Source organism: Diabrotica undecimpunctata, chromosome 1, assembly GCF_040954645.1.
Source record: "Diabrotica undecimpunctata isolate CICGRU chromosome 1, icDiaUnde3, whole genome shotgun sequence".
NCBI classification, from domain to species: Eukaryota; Metazoa; Arthropoda; class Insecta; order Coleoptera; family Chrysomelidae; genus Diabrotica; species Diabrotica undecimpunctata.
In genome coordinates, this window is record NC_092803.1 from 181,086,303 (window position 1) to 181,108,900 (window position 22,598).

General features: G+C 33.5%; 1 protein-coding gene across 1 annotated transcript in view; it reads right to left on the reverse strand.

The window, feature by feature from the left end:
• The window catches only part of wgn (Tumor necrosis factor receptor superfamily member wengen), a 228,856-nt gene that overhangs the window by 184,498 nt on the left and 21,760 nt on the right, over positions 1-22,598 (reverse strand). The window lies entirely within an intron of this gene.

The following is a 22,598-nucleotide window of genomic DNA, read 5'->3' on the forward strand; positions in this document are numbered from 1 at the left end:
AGCCGTGGACCCGATATTAATGTTCATAATATATTCGTTGATTTTAAACAGCATCCCAAAAAGAATGGAGCTGTGACCTATGAGAAGAATGGGCAGATATGAAGATAACAGATACTTTACCAAAAAAACACAAACAAGAAGTATTCCATACATGTACATTATATTATTTTAATTTCAGTTTTTTGAATACACTCAATGACAAATAAAACATTAATCTGAAGGACAATTCGAAAACCACCTCGGAATACGATATTCTCAATGTACTATAAAAATCCAACCGTTTTTTAATAACTACCGAACATTCACTGAAACAGTTAGAGAAACTGTAAAAAGTGGGACGTGCCTTCTACTAGAAATGAGCTCACAAACAGCTATCTCTATTTTTTGTGGAATGGTTTTCATTCCAAAGTATTATTATTATAGTCCAATTTACATTTACGTATCACCTTTTCCCAGCAGTTAGTTCATTATTCTCTGTTTAAGAATAGATAAAAAGCGAATCAGTTCTTATTATTATAAGTCAGTGGCGCCTCGATAAACAAAAATGGGCTTTTGCTACTCCACAATCTTATTATAAATCTGGTATTACATTGCCTTGATATTTTTGTCTGGGTGTATCGTAAATACGGCTTATTATTATTCATACGTGACCACAATGACAACAAAAATAAACAATGACTTCAAATAACCAAAATTTATACCCTCATAACATTAAATGATTTCTATAGGCACCAAATAATCTGAGAGTTCCTGAATTGAGTTTTTATTCAGCATGTTTACTATAATTACAAAATTATACTAACACAATACACAGTAGCCAAAATATTCCATTCGGCATCTATAATATTCTTTCGTTAATTAATATTTTCAAAGCGTAGGTGTCTTCAGTAGTTAATATTGCTTCCTCTTTCCGGTATAGGTTATGGTAAAGTTATCGATACGAAATGGTGGAAGGTATTTTTTAATTGGTTTATTTACGGTCCAAGAGAATATGGCATTCAGTTCGTAAACGCTTTCATTCTACTTATTTTTAAATGTATATATTATATTTAGTGCACTATTTTGGTGCCAAAATGATGATTATATTTGGTGAAAAACTTTGATGAAAAAAGAATGGTGTCTATGATGAATATTTTTTTTGTGTGTTTGTTCTAAATTTCTACGTTTTCCCCTTTTCTGGATATTACTTTTAGTAAGAAATTGAAAAGAATTATTAATATCTGATTGTGGATTTTTTTTTCTGAGAGAGAAAACGTTTATGTCCGAGAAATACAAGCTGAAAGTTGCATGTGGAAAACTGATGACGGTTTTATTTGTCGACTAACGACTTGTCGACAAGCCGTTAACAAAATAAAAATAAAGGAATGTTACACAGCCCTAAAATATCTAGCATAAAACAGAAAAAATATTAGAATGATAAAATTAATCATTCTATTTGTACATAATAAGGTGAAAATAACTAATAAAATATCAGGACAATTTATAGTCAGTACATATATTTATGTACCAATATACTCAGTTTGCCGACGATATAGCAATACTGCAAGAAATACCTTGAGAAAAAGCAGGAAAATTACTATGCAGCAACATATGGAAGAAAACAACCCAACAACAAGAAAAATGAAGAAAACAAAGTGGTCAATCTACAAAAGACTTTTAAGTTTCCAACGATCAAAAATTCACAAAAAAATCGAAGAAAAAGTCCTAGAGCTTGAAAATATCATCAAAGAAGTATTAAGAAACAGTACTACCGAAGAAAAGCTAGAAATACATTTGGAAAGATTCAGTGACATCAATCAGGAAATAAAAGACATGATAAGGAAAAAGAACAGAGCCAGAAAAATAAGAAACCATGAAGACAAAAACAGGGCAAATCGACTAAACATTGAGGTCAAAAAGGCGATAACAGAACACAGAAACCAAATGTGGGATAACTCTGCACAAGAACTGGAGGAACAGAGTCAAAATATGCAAAATATTTGGAGACTTTAAAGAATATCAAGAAATTATAGAAAACCCATACCTCCACTACACGATAAAATAGAATTGTCTACTTCATCGAAGAAAAAGCCGAAGTGATAAGGAGAACTCGCGGGAGGGAGTGTACACTTAAATATCACCAAGAAGAATAACCAGACGAGATAATGACACCCGCATATCCACAGGAGATAAGTGAACTACAGAAAATTTTTCACCAAGAAAAGCACCTCTGCAAGATAAAATCACAAACAGAGCTCTGAAGTATGTACCAGGCCGGTAGAATAAAGCCCATGTCATCAAGATCCCGAAGCCACGAAAAAACAGCACGTTTCCACAGAACTACAAGGCGATTAGCATACTTCCAGCAATCATCAAAATTGTAGAAAGAGTCATACTAAGCAGACTCCAATCAGAAAGAGGCAGGCTAGGACTAATTCCAGAAGCTCAATTTGGATTTAGAGCAGAACACTCCAGCGAACTGCAAGTACTCAGACTAGCAGAGTACATAACAGTTGGATTTGAAGACAGACAATACGCAGGAGTAGCCTTCCTGGATGTAAGCAAAGCCTTTGACAGAATGTGACAAGGACTGACGTACAAAAGTAGAGACTACGGATCAGTGGGGTCATGACGAGACTATCTCTTTGTACTTGGACAACCGGAGGTTCAGGGTCCAGATAGGACAAGTCCTATCTGAGTACGGAGTCCCGGAGACCGGAGTACCACAGGCGGCGGTCTTGTTACCCCTGCTGTATAAAATATACACTGACGACGTCCCAAGAACACCAGGAACACTACTCAGTCTTTATGCAGATGACACAGCGATAGCGGCAAAAACTTAAACATAGCGGTAAAAAAATACAGACTTCATTGGATATCATAGATGAATGGATTATTCAATGGAAAATAGCCATAAACCCAAAGAAAACACAAGCAGTTATGTTCAAAAAGAGCAGAGATAACCCAGAAGAACGGCTGACAGTACAAAACAGTCCTATCGAATGGAAAAGAGAAGCGAAATACCTAGGAGTCATAATGAACCAAGGACCGACATTTACGCAGCACGTCAATGCGACAATCGAAAAAACAAGAGTGACCGGAGATACAATAAGAGGATTCATAGGTAGAAGCAGCAAATTAAGAATAAAAAACAAACTAAGATTGATCAACAGCATCATACTATCAATAAAATAATTACATAATAATATGCATCTCTCGCATGGGACACATAAGTAACAGTAACAAAAAATATATATACAAGCAGTCTACAACAGCAGCCTCAAAGAAGCTGCAAATGTACCCAGATACGTTGCTGAACGATTCCTGTTTAGAGAACTGTAGCAAATAATAGATACGATGGAAGAAAAAGTCAGAAAAAAATTCACTGAGCTAAAAAGCCATCCAATCCCGATATTGCCAAAGATATTGGGGTATGATGTGTTCCATCGATGGAAGCAGCAAATACTGGCCAACATATAATACAGTCTAGATAATCGTAGCTCTATCAACAGAAAATAACCAGGCTCTTCTGGCCTTGTCAATGTACTAATGATGTTTTTATATTTCAGGCAACCCAAAAAAAATCAAAAAACACAAAAACCGGTTTGGTCCACAAAAAAATTAATAAAACACTAACAACAGGCGCAAGTCACAAAAAATACTAAGAGACCCCAAAAAGATTGCAAAAGGGTCCCCATCTGCGAGCATCGAGTCGCTAAGATCGAGAGCGATGATAAGTCACTAAAGATAGCGGTAATAGAGCACCTCACGCTGACCTGTATTGTTCGGTGTAGGATGTCGTGTACCCAGGACTCCCACATGACAAGTACTTTGCTAATAGAGAGCTCCTGTAGCGGATCAGAGTGCTATCGGTAGTGGATGGCCTGAAGCATTAGGGAGTGATTCCTGTTCCTCCAATTATTCCTCCTCGCCCCAGTGAATTGCATCATTCGAATATCATTCGTAAGGGGTGTAAAAGTCTCAGGCTGGATTAAATACTACTGCTTGCTGGCACATATTGAAGAAGTAGATGGAGTGTAAGTACACATCCCGATTTTATACAAGGATCTTAATATCTTAATCTTCAAAAACGAAAATTTACTAATTATTTCTTTTTATTGTGCTGTATATTCTTCTCGATAAGTCTTTTTGATTTTCTTTACTTGTATATACCGTCTTTTATCATATTTTTAATTTGTAGAATAAAACAACAAAAAAATCGGTTTTGATATTTACTTTTTTATATTCGTAATCTCTTTATGGAACATGGAAGTATTATACTCATTTCATAGTTTTATATAAAAGAACACTACTTATGCTGTCATAAATCTTCATTAAACTTTTCTACGAATCGTGTAACCCACACGGTAAGACTGTCTAGTACGCCCTCTATTATACAAACAACCAGACGAGATTATCATAAACAATGGTCCCTTATTTAACGACAAGGTCCTCACGGAATGCACATCGAAACCCAACCTTATATCAAAGTTGCATTAAGGCACTTGACCTATACGGCTACGTCTTAATAGATGTTTGTTTCTTTAATTCGACCAATTACCTCAACGACTTTAGAGATTTAAACTACTAACAAGATCTATTACTTAATTCGACTATTCGTATTATTTTTATTATTTGTTATCGTCAAGTGTTGTGCGTAGCGTTCAAGGTATCTACTAAACAGCTAAATTGTTATTTATTAAATTAGTGGCGGCAGAAATTGCACTGATTGAATGTTTTTTATGCTTCGCACATGAAAAAGTCGTATGATTTGGGTTCTACATTTTGATATAAGCTGTAGACTGTCTTTGAAGGAAGCTGCAGTTATTTTTTTAATTGAAAATCACTGGTCCATAATAAATGGCATACAAAATAGACAAGTTGAGTATAAATATGAAATCTATTATTCTTCTTTTATCCCGCTTATCTTTTTATTGTGGGAAATTATTATTTTATTTGTGTATTTAAACAAACAATCGTTGCAAAACGCCAAAGATTATAAGAACTCAAGACCAGGAAACAACTCTTTTGCGAAACCCATTTACCATCGAATAGCTCAAAAATGGTATTGACTGTATGAAAAATGGAAAATCACCTGGAGTGGACGAAATCCTAACAGAGCAGATAAAACACCTCGGGCAAAAAGCGAGACAATGGGTGCTCGATCTATTTAACATATATTATGTCGCTCTACCTACCAAATTCCAAAACTGTGGCGTAAATCAAAAGTAGTAGCCCTTCTGATAACCTGGGAAAGACCCTAAACTAGCGAGTAGCTACCGTCCGATATCCCTGCTATACCATTTGTATAAATAGTATGAACGCCTCATTTTAAACCGTATCCAGGAAAAATTAGAAGCAAAATTAATCCCACAACAAGCAGGCTTCAGACCAGGTAAATCATGCACAGGCCAAGTGCTGAACCTAACAGAATACATAGAGGAGGGATTTGAGCAGAAAGAGATAGTGGGAGTAGCCTTGATAGACCTCACAGCGGCCTATGATACGATAAACCACAGAACCCTGCTAACTAAGATCTATAACACTGTGCTTGACTACGACCTGGTAAATATCATTAGATCACCGTTGTGTAATAGACGTTTCTACGTTTTGCTAAATGGAAAGAAGAGCAGATGGAGAACCCAAAAAAATGGCCTACCTCAAGGAAGCGTTCTGGCGCCGTCCTTATTTAACATCTACACTAACGACCAACCAATGCACCCTCAGACTAAGAGTTTTGTCTACGCTGATGACCTTGGTATAGCTGTAAAGGGGAAAACACTCACACAAGTAGAGTCGACAATGGAAGAGGCTTTAAACATGATGTCAACTTACTACAAACAAAACTCATTAAAGCCAAACCCCTGCTAAAACCCAAGTATGTGCATTCCATCTCAACAACCAACTGGCGCATGTAAAGCTGAATGTTTCTTGGGAGGGACAACGCTTGAAACATACTGATAGGCCCAAATATCTTGAAGTAGTACTAGACCGGTCACTAACGTATAAATTCCACTGTCAGAGCACAAGACAAAAGGTTTCTACGAGAAACAACCTTCTCCGGAAACTTGTAGGGAGCAAGTGGGGTGCAAACCCCCAGGTCTTGAAGACAACAGCTGAGGCCTTATGTTTCTCAACAGGGGAATATGCTTGTCCCGTCTGGGGTAGATCTAGACATGCCCAACAAGTCACCACGGCGTTAAATGAAACATGCAGAATAATTACCGGTTGTATGAAGCCTACCCCTCTACCCCAATTGTAACGGGTAGCTGGATTCTCATCACCAGATTACCGTAGATGCGCCTCACAATATGTGGAGAAGTTCAGGCAAACTTTCGATGAAAGGCACCAGTTATACGGGTTTGACGAACCGCCAGGAATCAGCCGACTTAAATCAAGGAAAAGGTTTATGAGAAATGTCAGCGTCGAACCACCCGAACTGTTCCCCCTACATCCAGAACGACCTAATGGAATGAACCTGGACTGGAGAACCTGGCGGACACTGAATCGCATACGCACAGGTGTTGCCCCTGTAAAACAGAACCACATTAAATGGGGCATCAAGACAGACAGCGACGCACTTTGTGAATGTGAGGAAATACAGAACGTGGAGCACCTGAGAGTATGCAGACTTTGCCCATCACAGTGCACCCTCGATGATTTATGGCTCGCAAATACAAAGGATGTAGACGTAGCCCGATATTGGGCAGAAAAACTGTAGTCGGATCCAGACACGAAAAAGCAAAAGTAAAGTAAGTGTGGGATATAGACTTTGTATATGACTTGTGAATCAGAAATAAATTGTAAAAAGCAATGCAAGATTTGAGCATACCTTCTACATTAGATTAGCAGAACTAAAGCCAAAGAAAGGATCCAAAATCAATTTTTGGAAGAATGTAATGTTAGAGAACAATGAAAGAGTAATTAATGCAAGGAGATGCCCTCTATAACACCCTTTAATCTCACTTAACTCCAGTTGCCAGAGACAAAAATGCAACTGAACCTCTAAAAATCATACGAGCAAGCTGAATTTTGCTGAGAATGTCAATTTTTGGACAACAAAAAGATGCAAAAACGTTACTGGGCTTCTCCCTAAGGAGGGTGGAAAGGAAACTTTGATTTACCACAAACCACGAAAATGTTTTAAACAAGGAATGTAGCTGGGTTAAAATTTCAGCAAAAATGTTTGTTAGCACTTTTTTCGTAGAATGAACCGTTCTCTCAGTAACAACGCTTTGCTTTGAATTAATAAAAGTTTTTATTTTAGCGCTGGCACTAGGTTTTAAAACTTAATGGATAAATACCTTGAACCATTGCTGGATCTCTCAAGGCTGTCAAATTCTGGTACAAGATTACTGTTGGTTTTAGTGGGATAATTGTGAAAATCTACATGCGCATTGTATTTACTAAGATTTTGTTTCTACAGTATGCTCTATAACCGAGCCTAGAGATAATACGAATACACTTTCTTTATTGTGCAAACACTTAACAAGTTAGATAAGAATGAAGGATAAGTTAGATGAGAATGAAAGTTACTATGATAAGCTGTCAAAATTCTTTCACAGGAAGTCAGTTGTACAAGATTCCTGAAAAAGGAAAAGTTATGGGGAAAGTTTTTTAGATAAATTAACTATATGTTGTTCTCAGGTTAATCCTGAGTCCAAGTGTATCCCTAGAAACTTCATCTCGGTTGCACATTGTGATAGAGTAATGTGTCCAGCGTCAGTGCTTTTTTGAGGGTATACTAGGTCATTAATATAAATGAGAAATAATATCGGAAACAAAACCGAGCCTTGGGGGACACCATAGATCAGAGATTATAATTTTTAATAACACTTTAATATTAGTATTAATAATTACTAGATAATGTAATCAATTTCTCATAGAAACTTATACAAAAATTTCTGTGAATTAGTAATTTTCGTAATTATTGATTATTCATATATTGAGATTTTATACAACGCCAAACTTAGATTACAAGATCTATAACGATCTCAGAAAAATAAATCTCCCAACGTATTTCCTACCTACGTCCAATTTAGCATTTCTTGTTACCACAAAAATCCTTCAAGTAATGATATTCGCCTATCATCATCCTCGCCCTCAGCACGCTCACCGTGCTCACGGGTCCCGGTTCCCGTGTACGACACACGTTTTGATTTAACGTCAGTGACCTCTTTATGAAAATACACCGGCACCATAGATCAAAGAAAAATTATAATTGGAAGCCTGTTGGCAGCACGAGAAAAGTCGGTAGGAAAGGGAAAGGAAACGTAAGTAGGATATTATTTATTAGTTTCAGGATTTTTCGATCTCACAGATGATACTAGAGAGCTAGAGTCAAATTTGTCCATGTGCAAGAATGCTACTGTTATAGTACGAGAAAATTTTATTATAATACCAAATTACTCTGATAATAAGTGATAATTTGATATAATTTAATGCACAGAGATCAACAGAACTTATTAAACATATTAAAGATAAAATCTTCTAATTCTTCTCGCAGTGCGTATCCGTTCCGTATATTGGCAATCATCCTGGCACTTTTGCGGTCGACATATTGAACAATTGAACAAAATTCTTACTAAACACTTTTCCTTTAATTGACATAAACCACCAATTAAAGTAAACTATAACTATTATTATTTCCCATAAATGATCAAAGTACTCCAATTTCATGATGAGCACTTCACATTCTTTTCCCATTCTGCGGAGAGCTTCATAGATGCCTCCAGCATATTTATTCATAGATGTCTCCGGCACTATCAAAGCTTCCACTGCGTAAAGAAAAACCGGAAATGTATGTTAGACATCTAACGTCTAACATAAAATCTTATTAACAAAAAAAAATACACAAATTATTGACATCGATTGTCTAATCTAATGAATTTGTGAAACATTCAGTATTTAATGTTACTTTCTATTTCATAACAATACAACTTAGTGGAATTCATATTCTTCTATTAAAGTGCATTTGAAGTGTTGCAAGATAGATGATGCTTATCTTTTTTGCAAATATTTTTTTATCTTATAAGGAACATGTTAAATCGAGTTTAGGGATGGAAAAAAAATTAAAAGAAACTAATGTATATGACGTAAAAGCATTACAATATTGTGTAAGTACCGCACCGCAATCAGGTATCCACTTTCTACAATATGTAGCTGTGTACGTGCTCCAATGTAAATGTCACTCCAGACCAATACTGATCCGGTGAGAAGCCATATAGAGTTATCTTCAAAAAAATAAGAGATAGCCCAGAAGAACAGCTAACAGTGCAAGATAGATCCATCGAATGAAGAAATGAAGCTAAATACTTGTGAGTCACAATGGACCAAGGTGAAAGGTTTACATCAATCGTTACTACGACAGTCCAAAAAACAGACAAATAACATATACTCTCTTCCATGGGACATATATGCAACACAAACGAAAAGAAGATCCAAGCAGCTCACAACAAATGCATGAGAGAGGCCGCAAAAATGCCTAGATATGTAGTTGAACGCTTTCTGGTCTGAAATTTGAAGCTAGTAAGAGTACTGGAGACAATAGAAGAAAAACCCAGAAAAATACAAATAACCTTAAAAATGGGCATGACAAGAAATATAGTAGTTTGATGATAAGTCGAGAACTAGGGACTTGTACCCGGAAATTCCACATGATAAGCATTTTGACGACTGAAGCCTTCATATCTAGGGGGGATGGAGGATGGTTTGTACCATTGGGGAAGGGTGGAGTGGTCCCTGATTTCCACAGATCAATCCCCCTCACTTCAATGAATTGTATAAGTACCCGAATGTTATTTTAGGAGTGTACAAGTTCCATCAGGCTCGGTTTATTTCTATTTCTTGCTTGCTTGCTTGCCAATATTGAATCTGTACCATAAGACTCACACAGTAATGTTACATTGAGCGTATTATTCTCCAGGTCGCATTAATTTTTTGACCTTTCCGTCTGCTAGATATTTGGCTTACGGCAAAATTTTCGAATGGTTTTGCGTTCAGATATCTAGCACTGGGCATCATCATTACAGTTAAGTTGTAAGCGAGCAAAACGTTAACGAGCTACTCAATAGTTAGTAATAGGTAAGCGACCTCAAGCAGATGGGCATGATCTTATATCCGATTCAATAAGCCGTCTTCTTAAGGTTTACTCCTAAAAGTCACTTGGAATATAATAATATTCAATATACTTGGACACAGTCCAAGTATATCTTTCGATAGAAGCCATGTTTTTTATTTCTTCTTTATTGGAAGCAGTCTTAGGAACTTTCTCCAATTTTCTGCTATGATAAGGAGCATTATCCAACCACCACAACTGTTTTTTCTTGCAAATTAGGAATTAGGTTATGTTTGAACCAATTTTCAAAGAGTGGACCATCTTTTTTGTCATGGTAATCTTGGGTGTTTTTCTTTGCCCAAAAAGACAGTGCTCCTCCATTAACAAATTATTACAGATGTTTTATTATAGATTGTAATAATATAATAACTATAATAATTATTATAGATGTTTTCGCTGGCATCTATCGAAAATAAATTTTCCTTCATTAATCAGTTCTAAAATGAGACATAATCAGCGATGTTGAAAATGTTTATTAACAATGGACACGACATGGAAAAGGATATAGAGAGTACCCTGTAAAAAGAAACTAGCCCATAAGTTAAACAAAAAAAAAATGATAGTAAGAAGATCCCAGTTTAAAAAATGTTAATTTTGAGATTAATTCCCATTAAAGATAGTAAATAATATTAAAATGCCACAAGAACATAAACTACATTCATTTTAAATATTCCCAATTGCCAACAGAAGCACCTGAAAGCCAAATAGGGTCGTACTGACGTGTATCATATGATTTTTAAAAATATTTACTTTTGAAACTATTAGTTGAAATTTAATCATTAAATCACAATTAAACTAAACTCTAAAAAATAACACGACCAGTAAATAACTTAACAACAACTATAACATAAATGTAACAGAATATATTAACTTAAAAATCAACACGATACAATTTGAATTTAAACATGCTGGCAAGTTTGAATCTGGAACATGAGAATCTGTCTGGCTTAAGGCAATAAATTATATTTAATAGCCTCTTAACGAATGAGACGGCGAATATCAGCACGTGCGTTTGTTGTCAGGTGGGAATTTGCTAAACGAATGAACTTTAGCTTCAAAACAATATGTAAATATATGTCTTAAATGAATATTTTGAATTAAATTCAAAATGAAATAAGGTAAGATATATTTTAGAAATGAGCAGTTTTTAGTGTTTTATTCAACCACTGTTTATTTTTGTCATTTATTTGAGAAAATAATTGTTTTTTAACTCTAAAATATCTTAAGGTCTAGGCTCTAAAAATACACAAAACTGTGATAGAATTATTGTACGAAACATAATTTTCGAATACTCTGACTGTACTATACATGAGACATATGCCATGAATCAACTTTCAGACAATAATTAAGCTGATTAGACAATATTGTGTCTCGTAGAAGAGACATATACACTTATTATGTGACTTCCGATTCAATGTTCTTTAATGACTGGGATAGTTAATTAAAAAGATGCAGTTTGTACTCGCGTTTCATCTTCTATCGAAAAAGAAATATACTTTTTGTGTTATTTGAGAAATTTTCTTTGAGGGAATTTTTAAAAGTATTTTAAAGGTTTTTCAATCAAGCGGACTGCGTTTGAAGTACTCAATTTTAGTTTACTTTGATGGGATATTGTAAAATTTTTCGCATTAATTATCGTTTTTATAGAATAAATTTTGTGTATAAATTATTTTATAAAATCTTTTTCAAGCTTCTCGCGATGGGAATTATTGAAATATAATTTAGTATGATAAAAATTAAAGAAAAAATCGAGTGGTGTAAAAAAAGAGGTCTAAGTAGCGGTAGATACTTGGAAGAAAAAAGAAAAATATGTATATACCGGGTGGTTCAATAAGCCGATCTCTCGGCTATATATTAGAAAATATTCATGTTATAACTTTAGGAGAAAAAAATCCTTAGTAAAAGTGGCCAAGAGATATCGCTGGAAATAACTTTTAAGTTTCTGGGTTAACCGCTAGGGGGCGTAACCTGTGAAGAAAACTTTGAAAACCAGTTTTTTGGGAAATATGCCCAATTATACCAAGTGTAAAATAAGTAAACTAGAAAGAGGCCTAAATTCTGCACAAAGTTGTTCAAGTACTTTTTTTTTATTTTTTTAACTAAATGGTGGGGGAGAGTGGGAAAGTATTTGTGGATAAATATCTATAACTTAGGTTTGGATCAACCGATTTTAACGAAATTAGTGTCATTAGAAAGAGTGTGGACGAATTAATTTACATCTACTATAAAATATTTGCAATTATTTTTAATTGTCATAGGTAGAGGGTACTTTCGAATAGAAAAAATTAAAATTTGTTTTTCTTTAAAATGTTTAATGGAAACACCTATTTATCGTCAACTATAATGGAACTGGATTAAATCCGTAACAAAATGGCGTAAACCGCATGTTAATAGCTTTTGTCGAACTCGAGATATGAATAAAAACGCATAAACATAAGTAAGTATAGTATTGACTATAGTAAGTATTATAAATTAAATTAAAAAATAAGTCAGTAGGTACTTTCAAATTTTTTTATAGCAGAAGAATCTTAATGTTGATACTTATTTTGACCATTGTTATTTCATATGATTAAAAATAGTTTTTTCGAAACTAAGTAGGCTACGACAATGAATTTGACGGGGAGTTCATATTGTTTATATATTGACAGCAGGCAAAACATTGTTAAGAAGTGTTATATTATAATTCGAATTGAAGATTGCACTTTTTTCAATAGATGTTAATATTGGTAATATTAGTAATTAATTATAAGTACTAATAATTCGTGATGAGTAACTATATCAAATGCAGAATTGTATGAATGATTGGAGTTTATTTCGAATGTCACCAAAATACCGCTATTGCCTCACGTATATATTCTGTAAGATATCCTGACAGGAGACATTATTGCAAAGAAGTATTTGAAAGAAAGGCAAGAAGATTAAGAGAAACTGGTAGTTTTCATCGTCCTTGTTTTAAACAACGTAGTAGAGGTATGACCGAAGATAATTCAATCAATGTTCTTGCTTTAATTCAACATAATCCACATATAAGTAGTCGGCAAATCTCTATAGAATTAATCATACCCAAAACTACTGTTCTAAGGATTTTCAAACATCACAGGTTGGTTTTTCATATTATAAAATTTAGATACAACTGTTATTTTAATATTCCGATAAAAACGGCAACACGGTGCTTTTATCCTTTTATCCGTTTCTTAGAAATACTTATGCACGATTTATCTTCTGAAACAATTTTGGATTTTTCAAGATTTTTTGAGTTTTAGTAAATACAGTGGTTTCTTTTTCACCAATATTTGTTGTTCTGTTTTTTAGACTGCATCCTTATTATGTAGTTATCCACCAAGCTTTACATGAGAGAGATTTTGATGCAAGGCTGGTATACTGCAATTTGATGTTAGGTATGCTAGAAGAACAACCGCATATCATGTCAGAGATTTTGTGGACAGACGAGGCTACGTTTAATAGTGCGGGTGGCGTTAATCTGCATAATATACATTATTTGGCTGAATAAAATCCGCACTGGATACATGAGGTGCAGGTTCAAGGTAGATAGAGTCTTAATGTTTGGTGTGGTATAGTTCATGGAAAGATTGTAGGTCCATATTTTTTTGATAGAACTTTAAATGGCGAAACATATTTGGATTTTCTGGAAAATCAGTTGCCTGTTGTATCGGAAGATATTTTCTTACAAACAAGAAGAGATATGATATTACAACAGGACGGGTATACTGCGCACTTTTCCAGATGAGTTCGAGATTATTTGTATGCAAGTTATCCAAATAAATGGATTGGAAGGGGATGTATATTTTCATGGACAGCTAGATCTTCAGACTTAACATGTCTGGACTTTTATCTGTGGGGAAGATTAAAGGACTTAGCGTACCAAACTCGACCAACCACGCGAGACGACATGAAACAGCGTATTATAAACGCAATAAATAGTATATCAACAGCTCAGATGGAAGCAGCTGTTGATATAGCGTAGATGACTACGCGCGAAAGATTACATCTTTGTGTGGACAACGATAGAAAACAATTTGAACATTTAATTGGACATTAAGTTTTAATAATCGAGATATTTGTATGATCTTTCACATATTTAATTTTAAGTTATAATAAAGGGTGAGTCAATACTATAATTACTTATGTTTATGCGTTTTTATTCATATCTCGAGTTCGACAAAAGATATCAACATGCGGTTTGCGCCATTTTGTTACGAATTTAATCCAGTTCCATTATAATTTACAATAAATAGGTGTTTTCATTAAACATTTTTAAGAAAAACAAATTTTAATTTTTTCTATTCGAAAGTACCCTCTACCCATGACAATTAAAACTAAATGCAGTTGTTTTATAGTAGATATAAATTAAATCACCTACACTCTTTCTAATGACACTAATTTCGTTAAAATCGGTTGATCCAAACCAAAGTTATAGGTATTTATCCACAAATACTGTCCCGGTCTCCCCCACCCTTTATTTGAAAAAATAAAAAAAAAGTACTTGAACAACTTTGTGCGGAATTTAGGCCTCTTTCTAGCTTACTTATTTAACAGTTGGTATAATTGGGCATATTTCACAAAAAACTGGTTTTTAAATTTTTCTTCCCAGGTTACGCCCCCTAGCGGTTAACCCAGAAACTTAAAAGTTATTTCTAGCGATTTCTCTTGGCCACTTTTATTCCTGAATTTTTTCTCCTAAAGTTATAACATGAATAGTTTCTGTTATATAGCCGAGAAATCGGCTTATTGGACCACCCGGTACATATAGTAAAATCATAGGCAAAAAAGCTTTAATGTAAAGCTTTTAATTTAAGAAAAATCTTTTGTAATTAATAAATTCAAGATAATTCTTGTAACGATATAAACGTCACAATGCTTTTTTATTTTTTTCAGATAATTACTTTATTCAAATTTCTTCTCATTTTATCCATTTGTTAACAAATATTCTAAAAATAGTTTGCGCACAACTTTTCATTCAACTTAATATTTTCTTTAATCAGTATTCTTCAATTTAAATTCTTATTTATTTTAGGTTGTATTCTCATTTACATCCCCCGTACTTACATCAATTTACACCAACTAGTTAGAAACTTGTCTTTGTGTTGGCAACTCCGAATTACGTTTGTCATTTATCACTTCAAAGTAATAGAAGTAGGACAATTTTTTCTGTATCTCTTTCATCTATTTAAAGTAGAATTCTTGCTCATAAACCGGTTTTACTAATGAATCTTCTTGGTCTTTTTTATTATACACTGGGCTCTATTGCCCCTTTTTATTAAGTCACCTCAACTGACACTATGCAGTGTTCACCATAAATGTAGCAGCTGATGCAAGTGATGTAGCAAGCTGTGATCTTAGCTACTACCAGGATGGGTCAACATCTCCGTTGAAACCTACATACTTCAACGTGTGAAACTACATTTGGCTTTACTTTAGAAGTGACACAGCCAAAAGAGTAACTTACCGTTTAGAAACAGTTATATTATTGCCATCATTCTACATTTTTGTTTTTACTTGTAAAGCTAAGGCAAGATTTGTTTCTTGTCTACTTCATTTTAATTTCTTTACATTTAATAAATATGTTTTTCGGATAATCTTTTATTTGTTCCTGCCAAATTTCTCATTGTTCAATTTGCGTTAAGATGACACGTACCTATACTTGGGCATCTCAAGTATAGTTTTATTGTTAAATAATTGGCACCCAATGATCTAGGTATTGTTGGTAGTTGTTACAAATTGTTTTCACTGTACTGTTTTCAAGCTAACATCAAAATGAGTTCCATAATCAACAGGGTAAGATCTGGTATACAGACGGATCCAAAACTACAGAGCGTGTGGGAGCAGAAATATACTCCACTAATTCAAGAATTAGTGAAAGCTCTGCCTTGAAATAATGAGAGAGCTCTTGAAAAAGAGCAGATCCATATATTGTCTGGCAGTCAAGAGGCACTGAAGGCACTCTCCGAACTAAGATATAATATGCAGGATGTACAAAAAAGGTCTTTATGTTGCAGTATGGAAATATCTTCGTGGTCAAATGACCTATTTGAAATATACAAGCTACAAATCACGTGATATTTCTAGTCCAATTATTTTATTTATATTTACCTGATAGATTTATTTTTCATTAATAAAGTTTTTGTACACCTCTTGATACACCTCTCTGTACTCTTGATACCTTTTTTTTTATGACTGAGTAGCCACAACGATGTTATAGCTACAACGAAAGATATTTTCTATTTCTTTTTACATTACAAAACTTACCATTTTAAGACGAAGTAATATAAAAACTCAATATGTACTTTTGTCCATTAAACAAAGAAGTACATGAATCGTCTTAAGTAGTCAAATAACCTTGTTATGGTAAAATACCACGATGTAAACCATAAAGAGAGCCATTATTCAAGCAACAAGACATTACTACAAACCGAATAATGCAACTTGCATCATGAGCGTAGTGTTTTTATTTCTAGTATGTTATTCATTTTATTAAAAGAATGTTTAGTGTACATACTGACAAAGAACAATGACACAGAGGACACCGACAAATATACATCGCAGATATACCAGTAAACACATTCAGTATGTCCTATTGTTATAGTTTCAGACTATAAATATAAGCGATTTACAGTACAGATCAACGGATATGGAGAAATATTACTGAAAAAAGAAATTGCAAGAACATTATTATAGAGACGGTATTATTTGAAATTTTGCATAAACCATAAAAATGCTGCCAATCTATCAACTATTAGTGAAAAAGAGATTTGTTTAAAACATTTCGGATAATACATTTCTTTTTACGCATCATTTTATATTTTATCTATATTTTTTGTATTTAATGAGCTTTAAAACGATATGAAACTAATCGAAACAAAGGAATAAAACAAAATTAGACACACTTTTGTAGAATAACATCTATAATGCTTAAACCATTAAAGTATTGTCGCACAGATTTAATCCATCGATACGAGAAAGCCTAAGAAAGAAAGGCAGATGACATAAAAAAGAAAATGGCATAAAATCATTCACATTCATATTATTATGGTGGGCGTGCATGATTTGGACGCTAAATAAGGTTTATTTGTCACTTTGAAATAAATACGAAATATTTTACGAAATGGAATCGATCGATACAGTTAGTTTGATACTCATGTATCCTATTTCTAACGAACATAATTTTTTTTTCTACTCTTTGGATCTTTAAGTCTATTACTTTCACTATTACAGACACTATTAATTTTAATGTAAGTTTCAGTTTGAAAATTTTTTAAAACATCAATAAAATGGAAAATATTTGGATGAGCATGGTAAAAATTATCATTAAATCGCGAGTGGAACGATTCACAAGCATTAGTTGTTAATGTAAACTCTCACTCATCGCAGCCCACATCTCCGACGGAAATGTTGCGTGGTCGCCAATGTAGTTGTCCAATAATTAGTCGGAAAACTTTTCAATTTTTGAATCCTTTGGTTGAATAGCCATAAAATCATATATGAAAGATTCTTCGACTTCTGAGGGAGGTAAAAATGGCAGCCCAAAAATATATTTCAGCCATTTAGATATTTCACTGTCTGCCAATTTATATTCCCGAATTAAGCCACAACCACCGATATTACGATACCAAGCTTGCATAAGATGAAAACGGCACCCTTTAATGTGCACAGTTGGAAATTCAAAACGCGCAGCATTGTGGATAGCAATTTCAAAATCGGAGAAAATGATTTTTGGATTGAATTTTAGACCAATTACTTCACATTTGCGTTTCAAAACATTAAATAGTTTTATATAGGTTTGTTCCGATTTGTCGGGAAGTAAACAATAACACAATGGTATATAATTTCCATTGATAAATACATGTATGGTAAAAAATTGCTTGACATATTGAGCACAGTAACTAAATGTACCGTCCATATAAATCGTTTCACTGCCGCACAGAAAACACATGTTAGTGTTACACGAGAAGATGATAATGTTAGAACTTAGTTCAACCGCAAATATAAAATTCTCGTCTTTAAGTGTTTTGATATTCATAATATTTACCGCAGCAATAGTTTCTTCTTTACTTTTGGGCAGTTTCGGTTGAGCCATTCGCCGTTCACTGTATATTTGATTTCGTATTAAATTAACGTCTTTAACAGACATGTGGCTCAAGCAATCTACATTTTCTTTCAACGCACTATGTATGATTTTGGACGGCCTTTCGGTCAAATTATCCTTAGCCTTCCTTTTGGCACTGCTACGCACAATCTGTCTATTAAGCGTCTTGATATCACACTCGTGATTATGTTCTAGATTACTTCGGATCACTAACTTTTCTGGCCCTTTCGTGAATATCTTCGCTTTACACGACCGTTTTACGCACCTCCAATACGTTTCTCCCGATTTTAGTACTTTATCTTGAGAAAAAGTAAAACTGTTCACTTTGAGCAAAATTTTACCACGATTACTTACTAACGTTGAAATTTCCATGTTCACTTTTCACTATTCTCTGACAAACTAATAACTAGTAACTAAGTAAATTTCAATGACCATCATTAAACCCTAATTATATCTAATATCGTCAGCGATAACGGCAGCGTCCAAAACAAGGGTACTTTTAAGACCCTCAGTTACTTCTGCGTCGAAAACATGCCCGCCCATTATGGTATCATAAATTGTTTTTAAGTTAGCTGAATGATAAATTTTATTTCAAACACGTACGTTCCAAATCCTTAAATATCTCCTTAAATTATGATCCATTTTCTTGTCCATATTTTCGTTCGTGTTATATCGATTGTCCAATATTTCCTTGTTATTGATATTGTTTTTTTTATGTCTTCTAACCTTTCCTTTTCTTCCACGCTCCTGAATTTGATCTCTTTTGTCCATCTTTCTGTTTTGTCTTTGCTCATTCAAACTTGGTAGCTATGCAATAGTTTCTTTCTAACGATTATTATCGATGACGGTTCCCAATTTCCCAATAACGAAAGCAGTAATGAGTCTATTTTTTTTGAAGATGGAATGAGTTTAACTAAAACCAACAACATTCAACAACTACCATCATCATTATCATTGGTGCTACAGCCATGAAGTTTTCTTTGTTATTCAGTACTATTTTTAACGTAACACTTCAATTCAACTTTACAATTTTCCTAGTATCCTTATTTACATCATCCTTTCGTCTTTCTCCCGAGGTTTGGATAATCTGGACAATGGCAAGAAAATAGGTCAAACACAGATCTTCAAAACCATACGGTCGCCATAAAGGAAGCGAAAGTGGCAGTAGCAAAAGCTACAGCAGAACGGATACAAATGCTTTCTCGTTAAAAATGCCGAATCAAGATCATCTACCCCCGATTCTCTAAACAGTGATAATCTATTATCATAATCATATTTATCATATATCATAAATAGTATTCTATTTGCTTTTTGTACTTGATCTCTCACTTGTTTGTCCAGGTCTCTATAGGTAGACAGTGTAATTTGCAGGTATTTTATTTCCAGTAATTGTTCAATACTGATGCCATCAATTTCTACTTTACATCTGGTTGGTCCTTTGCTGACTACTATGGTTTTAGTTTTCTGAGATGAGATTGTCATATTAAATTCTTTTGCTCTTATGTTAAATCTGTGTACCAGTCTTTGCAGACTATCTTCATCTTGGGCTATCAATATTGCGTCGTCTGAGTAACAGAGTATTTTTATTTCTTTGTTTCTCATTGTGTATCCTCTTCCTTTGTTAACGCTTTTGATGATTTCATCCATGATCAAATTGAAGAGCATTGGGCTCAACGAATCCCCTTGTCTTATTCCGCTGCCTATTTCTATAGGTTCTGTAAGTTTTTCATCTATTCTGACTTCTATTTTGTTATTTTGATAGACGTTTTCGATGGTTTTTATAATATTTACGGGAATTTCTCTATTATACAGAAGATGAATTACATCTTTGAGTCTTACTGTGTTAAACGCTTTCTTTAGGTTAATCAGACACAGAAATGCTGGTCTATTAGAATGGTTCTATACTCTAGTGATTTCTCAGTAATTTGCTTCATAACGAATATTAAATCTGCACACGATCTTCCACTACGAAAACCCCGTTGTTCATCTGCTAAACTTATCCTCTGATTTATTAGCCCTTGTAAAATTTTAGTTATAAAAATCATGAATGTGTTGCTTGTGTGAGTCCATTTCAAAAGGTAAAAGAAATAATAAGTTAGACTTACTCACAATCAATTTAATTTAACTAATCGGACGACCGGTTTCGCATTCTATAATATGCAAAGCATCTTCAGGTCACGATACAAAGTTAAAATGCTGAAAATAATAATCCCATATTAGGGCGTTGTCTAATAATGATAAAACATAGGTAGATGATATAATTATACAAATTACAGTAATTATGCCAATATTACATGTCTGTGGCTTTATAAATGAATAAAATGTTTAAGCAGACAAGGTAAGACCCACAATTGATAACATAGTCTATTAAACTGCAATGAATTAATAAATAAACAAATAAATAAACATTACTTACATGCCGGTACTCTATTAACTGATGGTTGAAAGAACATGGTTCAAACTATCTGGGACTGTTGATTGGAGAACTCAGGTCAACTATTGTAATTGTTTAACAGTAAACTGGGAAGTTCTTGAGGAGACAGATTTTATCCAATGAAGTAGAGATAGGTGAAATGTATTGTTTGTTTGATGAAAGTAATGTTCTATACCATTAAATTCTTTAAAGTTATTTATATTTATTCTGGAGATATATTTATGAAATATGTGTTACTTATTGAGATTTTATGTTTTGTTTTGGAAGGTGGCAGTTGTAAGACAATGAATAAGAATGGATGTACAGATTGTGTGGGTGTGCAATTAAATAAGCTTGTAGTTATCAAATTTCTTTTTTCTTTATCAACAACTTTATCAAAGAAATTTGATAACTACAAGCTTATTTAATTGCACACCTACACAATCTGTACATCCATTCTTATTCATTGTCTTACAACTGCCACCTTCCAAAACAAAACAAAAAATCTCAATAAATAACACATATTTCATAAATATATCTCCAGAATAAATATAAATAACTATAAATAATATAATATAATAAATATAAATAAAGAATTTAATGGTATAGAACATTACTTTCATCAAACAAACAATACATTTCACCTATCTCTACTTCATTGGATAAAATCTGTCTCCTCAAGAACTTCCCAGTTTACTGTTAAACAATTACAATAGTTGACCTGAGTTCTCCAATCAACAGTCCCAGATAGTTTGAACCATGTTCTTTCAACCATCAGTTAATAGAGTACCGGCATGTAAGTAATGTTTATTTATTTGTTTATTTATTAATTCATTGCAGTTTAATAGACTATGTTATCAATTGTGGGTCTTACCTTGTCTGCTTAAACATTTTATTCATTTATAAAGCCACAGACATGTAATATTGGCATAATTACTGTAATTTGTATAATTATATCATCTACCTATGTTTTATCATTATTAGACAACACCCTAATATGGGATTATTATTTTCAGCATTTTAACTTTGTATCGTGACCTGAAGATGCTTTGCATATTATAGAAAGCGAAACCGGTCGTCCGATTAGTTAAATTAAATTGATTGTGAGTAAGTCTAACTTATTATTTCTTTTACCTTTTAGTTATAAGTTTTAGCGTAGTGCTTAACAAGTTTATACCTCTGTAGTTTTCTGGATGCTTTTTATCTCCTTTTTGAATAGTAGAATTAGTTTTTTTTAATTGTTATTCTACTCAGCTAACATAAAAAATCTAAAACTTGCGGGGTAAGCTATTCTCTGATCGTATGAGGCGAAAGTCTCGCAACTAGGTATATACAAGCTACTCTAAAATGTCTAAAAAAATTATATGAACGATAAATAAGCAAATCGTTCTGGGTGGTAAAAAAGTTTACAAAATAAAAAAGGTGCTGAAAAATACTTCTTAGAAATTTACTGATGATTTTATTATTCAGAAGCCAGTATTTAACTTCCTCGACCATCCGTGAAACATTTCTAAAAATAAGGTCAAGTGGAGACAACCGCAGGTGGCCTAATTACCATTGTCTTTACGTCTGTTTTCCTTCAAATAGTTTTATTGTCTTTTACAAAAACCGCTTGCTTTTCTTTTTTCTTTTCGCGATAAATCACAGTTTTTTGTCTGTCGAACCACCTCCTAGGAATTTGGGTAAGATGTAAAGCAATTAGTGCGGTTGATTAATGGACAAAGTTCTTCTAATGTTTTTATACGATACCGAAAGAAGGGCAAACTATAGAATAAACTTTAGTTTTACGAGGAAAAATTTACCAGTTGATGATATACGGTAAGCAATTGTTTAACTGTTAAAAAGATAAAAAAAGTAGTTATTTTTTAAGAAAAGTAGTTAGTTTGAATTTTATTAAAAATATAGATAACACAGACAAAGAATACGCCATCTTAAGTGTCCAGTGTTCCGTTTTGAGTTATTTTTAACTCCAAAGTATTCTTCGC